Below are 8420 nucleotides of genomic sequence, written 5' to 3'. Positions count from 1 at the left end.
AGGAGTCCATGCCACAAAGTCAGGAAGTTAAAACAGATCAATTTAAGAAGCAAAAGTAATCAAGAAGAGTCTCACAAATAATGGGAAGACAAAGAAACAACCCCCAATCAATAGGAAAGGAGGAATCCTCAGCAAGAGTGCTAAATGAAATAGAAGCAAGCAAATTATAAAATAGTGAGTTCAAAACAATGGTTATAAGGAAGCTCAAATAGCTGAGTGCGAATTACCAAAAACTACAGGGAAACTACAAGGAACTTCCTGCAAAGTATAACAGCATGAAAAAGGACATAGAAACTATCAACAAGGGCCAAGAGGAAATGAAGAATACAATTTCTGAACTGAAGAACACAGAAGAAGGAATTAAAAGCAGGCTAGATGAAGCAGAGGAATGAATTAGTGAACAAGGAAGAAAAAAAACTCCCAGAATGAGCAAGAAAAGGAAAAAAAAAGACTCAAAGAATGAAGAGGTGATAAGGAAACTGCAGGACAACATGAAACATAATAATATCCATATAATAGGGATACAAGAAACAAAAGAAGAGCCAGGGACAGGAAACCTGTTTGAAAAAGTAATGATGGAAAATTTCCCTAATTTGATGAAAGAAAAAGTCACACAAATCCAGGAAACACAGAATCCCAATAAAGAGGAACCCAAAGAGGCCCACTTCAAGACACACCACCATTAAAATGGCAAAATTTAAAGACAAAGAGAGATTTTTAAAGGCAGCAAGAGAGAAAGGGAAAGTAACATACAAGAGAGCCCTGATAATGATAGCAGCTGACTTCGCAACAGAAAGAAATATTCTAAGTGCTGAAAAGCAAAGGCCTGCAACCATGACTACTCTACCCAGCAAGGCTCCCAATCAAAATGGAAGGTGAAATAAGGAGTTTCCCCGACAAAAGAAGGCTAAAAGAATACACCATTACTAAACCAGCACTGCAAGATATGCTACAGGGACTGCTTTAAGAAGTGGAAGAAAAAGTAAGACAGAGATGAACACAGGTACAAAGGGAGTAAAATGGCAATTGATAAGTACCTATCAATAATATTCTTAAATGTAAATGGATTGACTGCTTCAATCAAAAGACATAGAATAGCTGAATGGATAAGAAAGCATGACCCACACATATGCTGCCTACAAGAGACCCACCTCAGGACAAAAGACCTACAGACTGAAAGAGAAGGGTTGGAAAAAATAGTCCAAGCAAACAGACAAGGAAAAAAAGCCAGGATAGCAGTATTTATATCACACAAAATATACTTCAAAACAAAGGCCATAAAAAGAGAAAGAGAAAGATACTTCATAATACTCAAGGGAAGAATCCATCATAAAAACATAAATATTGTAAACATGTATGCACCCAATATAGAAGCACCCAAATATATAATGAGAAACTTACAGGACTTCAAGAGAGCTATAGACAGCAACAGAGTTACAGAAGGGGATTTTAACTCTGTTAACAATGGTTAGATTTTCCAAACAAAATATCAACAAGAATATTGTGGAACCGAATGATGTGTTTTATCAAATAGATTTAACTGATATATATATAGCACCTTTCATCCCAATGAAGCAAAATACACATGGAACATTTTCAAAGATAGACCACGTGATAGGTCACAAATTGAGCCTCAACAAATTCAAGAAAATTGAAATCATGTTACCAAACAAGGGGTCCGAGAGAGGGGCAATACTTGGCCCACCGAAGGATGCCAAAAACTGCTATAGAAAACAGGGGCCCCTCCCAAGGACAGTATACTATTATCTATTGGGCTCTTCTGTCCGCCACCAATTGGAAAGACATCTCTCAATGCTAGAGATTTGTGAAAAGGAAACAAAATGTTTATTTAATGCTATTCAGGCCTAATGCCTTCATTAAAATATCAAAGTCTTTATGGGTATACACCTACACACACACACACACACACACACACACACACACACCGCTCCCTTCTCCCACTGTCCCAACTCTGGGTACCGAAATCAGGAAAAGAGCACACGTCCGTTTTTTCAGGCCGCTGGCACTGTGAGCTGTGTCGCCTGTCCAGGCAGGATCTCCAATTAATCCAAAGTCATGCGACACCTTCCACTGGCAAGAGTTCTTTGTACCAAGTTCCAGTCAAAGTCTCTCCTGCTTTCCAGGCCACTCGGCCAAAGGGAGCGCCCCAAAGCCGCGTGGGCCTCTTCTACAAAAACTGCAAGGGTCTGCACTCCACCAAAAGCATGTGTCTTTCTTCTTCACCTGGCCTCAGGAATCTCCATTCTGGCAAAGCTGTGTGGTCTTTCCTTTTCACCTGGGCAAGAGGAGGTCTTAACTCTGTTGAAACTGTGTGGCTCTCTCCTTTCACCTGGGCAAGAGGAGTTCCTCATTCTGCCCCCAAACCACATGGCTTTATCTCCCTAAGGGCTGCCGCATCTGGGTTTGAATCCCCACACCCATCTTCCTTTGCAGCCCCATTTCTGACTTCTCCCACAATCAGTTACACCTGCCAGTATTTCTGTATTATTACAAAGTTACCGGGCTGCCATCCTTAGTCTGGGCAGGTATAGCCCCACGGCGTGGAGCCAATCAACTTCAAGCTCTCACGCAGGCGCTGTAACTTGGGGCACCTGCCTCAAGAGCATGGCCACAGCTATTTAACATATCTATGAAACCAGTTAAAGGTTATAGATATGTTAAATGACCATTCCAGAGGTTAGCTGTGAAACTGTTGCTATGCAAAACAGCTCTCAATGGCCCTACTCCATTTGTCCCTCCCCCCTGGGAGGGAGAGGACATCTTAATATTTTCTGGACACCCTGAACTCTGGACCCCATTCCAAATTCTTTTCTGGGGCCCCCCTCCTGGCTGCACCCTGTTACAATATCAAGCATTTTCTCAGACCACAAGGGCTTGAAACTAGAAACCAACCTTAAGGAAAAAACTCAAAAATATTCAAACTCATGGAGAATGAATAGCATGGTATTAAAGAATGAATGGGTTAATAATGAGATCAAGGAAGAGATCCAAAAGTTTTTGGACACAAATGAAAAGTAACACACAACGGTGGGACACAGTGAAGGCAGTCCTGAGAGGGAAGTTCATAACAATACAGGTCTGTGTAAAAAAGATAGAAACGTTTTAAATAAACAATCTAACCCTCCATCTACAAGAACTGGAGGAACAACAACAAAGAAAGCTCAGAGCAAGTAGAAAGAAGGAAGTAATCAAGAGCAGAGCAGAGTTAAATGACACAGAGACTAAAAGTGATGCAGACACTGGCATGCAGTGTCTGCCACATTATGGATGAGATGAGATAAATTCACACAGACTACCGAGTCCTGATGCAGAAAAAGGACAGCGCAGCTACTCTCTCAAGGGGAGAACACACTGACCTTTGCCTTGACAAACTTTTATTGGCTTTCTAATAGCATACATCAAAGAAGGTTTTCATTCATTATACTTAGGCTTGCTTTAGGTAACTACTTTTTACAGATGGCAATAGAAGGGATGTTACTGATTACTTTTTACAAATTAACAAGAAAAAACATGTTGCATATGGAAGGGAACAATAAGAGTAAGGTCTGGTTACAATTCAATCCTTGGGAGAATTAGCACAGACTTCACGAGGCTACTTTAAAGATATGCAGTAAGCATTTTCTGCCTGAACTCAGGGTGAGGGAGTTTTAGCAACAGCAAGTCACGAATCAGCCTAGTTATAATGCAGGCTTGATTTCCCATGGAAGAACTGATCTGTGGGTATGGTCTTTCATGCCAACTTGCTCCCCACTGGTTTTTCTACATGGGTGCTGAGCTACCTTTCCATGCCTAGCAAAGTGGTTCCCTACATAAAAGAACAATTAAACAAATCAATAAATCCAGGAGCTGATTCTTTGAAAAGATAAACAAAATTGACAAGCCATTAAGTAGATTGACTCATCTAGAAAAAAGAGAGAGGATCTAAATAAATAAAATCAGAATTTAAAAAGGATAAATTACAACTGATACCACAGAAATTCAAAGGATTGTAAGAAATTAGTATCAACAACTACATGCCAAAAAAAATTGAAAACCTGTGTGCAATGGACGAATTTCTAGAAAAATATAGTCTTCCAAAACTGAATGAAGAAGGAGCAGAGAGCCTGAACAGACTGATAACAGCTGGTGAAATTGAAGCAGTAATCAAAAAACTCCTGGCACACAAAAGCCTTGAACTGGATGAATTCATAGGAGAATTTTACAAAACATCTTAGGAAGAGCTAACCCCTATTTTTCACAGACTATTCCAAAAAATCCACAAAGATGGAAGACTCCATCTTCTATTTTTATGAAGCCAGCATCATCCTAATCCCCAACCCAGCCAAAGACACAACAAAGAAAGAAAACTAAAGGCCAATATTGCTGATGAACATAGACATTGAAATCCTCAACAAAACAGGGGCAAACTGCATCTAGCACTATATCAAAAAGATCATACACCATGATCAATTGCGACAAATCACAGGTATTCAAGGGTGGTACAATATTCACAAACCAATAAATGTAATACATCACATAAAAGGAAAGACAAAAACCACATGATCATATCAATACATGTGGGAAAAGCATTTAATAAGGTACAGTACCCGTTTATGATAAAAACACCTAGCAAAGTGAGAGTAAAGGGAGCATACCTCAAGATAACAAGATAATAAAAGAAATATATGAAAAACCTATAGCCAACATCATATTCAATGGGAAAAAATAAGAGCTTTGCCTCTAAGATCAGGAATAAGACAAGAATGTCCGCATTCACCACTTTTATTCAACATGGTATCAGAAGTCCTAACCATGGCAATCAGACAAGAAGAAATAAAAGGCTTCTAAATTGGAAAAGAGGAAGTGAAATTGTCATTGCAGATGACATGATAGTGTACATAGAAAACCATATAGACTCCACCAAAAAAACTAATTGACCTAACAAGTGAATTTGGCAAAGCAGTGGGATGCAAACTTAATATTTAGAAATTGGATGCACTTTTTTACACCAACAGTGAAATATTAGAACCAAATGTGAAAAAAATTTCATTTGCTACAGCAACAAGAAAAATGAAGTACTCAGCAATTCATCTTATCAAGGAGGGAAAAGACCTATATTCAGAAAACTACATAACACTGATGAAAGAATTTAAGGAGGAACAAATAAGTAGACGCATATATGGTGTTTCATGGATTGGAAGAATTAACATCATCAAAATGTCCATATACCCAAAGCAACCTATAGATTCAACACAATGCTCATTAAAATACCAATGACATATTTCATAGATATAGGACAAATATTTTAAAAAATTATGGAACAGTAAATGACCTCCGATGCCTGGAACAAATTTGAGAATGAAAAACATAGTAGGATGCTCTCTTCAGCAAGTCAATTGGAATGATACAGAGAAGATTAGCATAGCCCTTGTACAAGGATGATATGCAAATTTGTGAAGCATTCCATATTTTTTCAAAAAAAAAGGGCTATAAAGAGAGACCCAGAAGGTCACTTCATAATACACAAGGGAAGAATCTACTAAGAAGACATAAACATTGTAAATATATATGCACCCAATGTAGGAGCACCTAAATACATAAAGAAAATCTTAAAGGACTTCTAGAAATATATTGACAAAAACACAATTATAGTAGGGGATGTTAACACCCCACTGTAAAAAATTGGCAGATCATCCAATCAAAATATGAACAAAGATATTGTGGCAATGAACAAAACCCTGGATGAAATGGACTTAACTGATATATAGAGACTTTCACTCATCCCAAAGAAGCTAAATACACATTCTTCTCAATTGCACATGGAACATTTTCAAAGGTAAGCCACATGATAGGACACAAAACAGGCCCCAACAAATTCAAGAAAATTGAAATCATACCAAGCATTTTCCCCAATTACAAGGGATTGGAACTAGAAACCAACCCCAAGGGAAAAAACTCCAAACACCCAAAATCATGGAGATTGAATAGCAAGCTATTAAAGAATGAATGGGTCAAGACTGAAATTAGGGAAGAAATAAAAAGATAAATGAAACAAATAAAATTTGTTTCATATCTGGAAACAAATGAAAATGAACTCACAACAACCCAAAACTTATGGGAGACAGGGGAGGCAGTCTGAAGAGGGAAGTTCATAGCAATACAGGCCTATCTAAAAAAGATAGAAATATTTCAAACAAACAATGTAACCCTACACCTACAAGAACTCAAGGAACAACAACAAAGATAGCCCAGAGCAAGTAGAAGGAAGGAAATAACTAAGATCAGAGCAGAATTAAATGACATAGAAACAAAAAGCACAACTCTAAGGATCGATGAATACAGAAGCTGGGCTTTTGAGAAGATAAACAAAATTGACAAGCCTCTAAGCAGGCTCATCAAGAAAAGAAGAGAGAGGACCCAAATAAACACAATCAGAAATGAAAGAGGAGAGATTACAAATGATACCACAGAAATACAAAAGATTGTAAGAAATTACTATGAAGAGTACTTCATAGTAATGTCAATAAATTTGAGAACCTAGGTGAAATGGACAAATTTCTAGAAAAATATAATCCAAAACTCAATGAAGAGGAAGCAGAAAGCCTGAACAGACCAATAACAGCAGATGAAATTGAAGCAGTAATCAAAAAACTCCCATCACACCAAAGCCCTGGAGCTGATGGTTTCACAGGAGAATTCTACAAAGCTTTTAAGGAAGAGCTAACTCCTATTCTTCACAGACTACTCTAAAAAATCCAAAATGATGGAAGACTACCAAATTCTTTTTATGAAGCCAGCATCATTCTAATCCCAAAACTAGATAAAGACACAACTAAGAAAAAAAAAACTTCAGGCCAATATTGCTAATGAACATAGATGCTAAAATCCTCAATAAAATATTGACAAACTACATCCAACAATACATTAAAAAGATCATACACCATGACCAAGTGGGATTCATCCCAGGCAGACAAGGATGGTTCAACATTAGCAAATCAGTAAATGTAATACACAACATAAACAAAAGCAAACACAAAAACCACATGATCATATCAATAGATGCAGAAAAAAATTCAATAAGGTACAGTACCCATTTATGAAAAAGACACTCAGCAAAGTGGGAATAGAGGGAGCTTTCCTCAACATAATAAAGGCCATATATGAGAGACCTACAACCAACATCATACTCAATGGGCAAAAACTAAAAGCTTTTCCACTAAGATCAGGAACAAGACAAGGTTGTCCACTTTTACTACTACTATTCAATATAGTATTGGAAGTCCTAGCCACAGCAATCAGACAAGAAAAGGAAATAAAAGACATCCAAATCGGAAAGGAGGAAAAAAAACTGTCACTATTTGCAGATGACATGATAGTGTGCATAGAAAATCCTATAGATTCCACCAAAAAACTGCTCGACCTAACAAATGAATTCGCAAAACAGCGGGATACAAAGTCAATATCCAGAAATCAAAGGCATTTTTTGTATGCCAACAATGAAACAGAAGAAGCAGAAATCAAGAAAAAAATCCCATTTGATATGGCAAAAAAATTAAAATACCTAGAAATAAACCTAACAAAGGAGGTAAAAGTCCTGTACTCAGAAAACTACACAACACTGAAGAAAGAAATTAATGAAGACACAAACAAATGGAAACATATACCATGTTCATGGATTAGAAGAATTAACATCATCAATATTTCCATACTACCCAAAGCAATTTACAGATTTAATGCAATACCTATTAAAGTACCAATGGCATATTTCACAGACATAGAACAAACATTTCAAAAATTCATATGGAACCATAAATGACCCCAAATAGCTGCTGAAATTTTGGGGAAAAAGAACAAAGTAGGAGGGATCACAATGCATGATACCAAACTGTATTACAAGGCCACTGTAATCAGAACAGCCTGGTACTGGCATAAAAACAGACACATGGACCAGTGGAACAGAACAGAGAGCCCAGAAATAAACCCAACTCTCTATGGTCAATTAATATTCAACAAAGGGGGCAGCAACATAAAATGTACTAAAAATAACCTCTTCAACAAACGGTGTTGGGAGAACTGGACAGCTAAATGCAAACAAATGAGTCAGTCACCAATACACCATATACAAAATAAATTCAAGGTGGACAAAAGACTTAAATATAAGTCATGACACCATAAAAGTCCTAGAAGAGAGGATAGGGAGGAAAATCTCAGATATTCCATGCAGCAATATTTTCACTGATGTGTCACTTAGAGCAAGGGACATAAAGGGAAGTAAACAAATGGGATATTATCAAAATAAAAACCGACTCCAGGGCTAAAGGAAATATCAGAAAATAAAAAGGGGACTCACTATATGGGAAAATATATTTGCCAATGATATCTTGGGCAAGGGTTTGATCTCCAAAATATATAAAGAACTC

The 8420-nt window shown here is 37.4% G+C and overlaps 1 non-coding gene across 1 annotated transcript; it reads left to right on the top strand.

Annotated features, from left to right (window-relative positions):
• The first annotated feature begins 5370 nt into the window (after positions 1-5370).
• On the top strand, positions 5371-5473 carry LOC118984067 (U6 spliceosomal RNA). The gene has a single exon (XR_005065860.1). It is a non-coding gene; the product is annotated as a U6 spliceosomal RNA (small nuclear RNA).
• The last annotated feature ends 2947 nt before the right edge of the window (positions 5474-8420 follow it).

The sequence above is a fragment of the Sturnira hondurensis genome, unplaced genomic scaffold (genome assembly GCF_014824575.4).
Source record: "Sturnira hondurensis isolate 20B ecotype Veracruz unplaced genomic scaffold, ASM1482457v3 Scaffold0003201, whole genome shotgun sequence".
In the NCBI taxonomy this organism is placed as follows: Eukaryota; Metazoa; Chordata; class Mammalia; order Chiroptera; family Phyllostomidae; genus Sturnira; species Sturnira hondurensis.
Note: the sequence above shows the minus strand (reverse complement) of the source record. Positions and strands in the feature narration are given on the sequence as shown.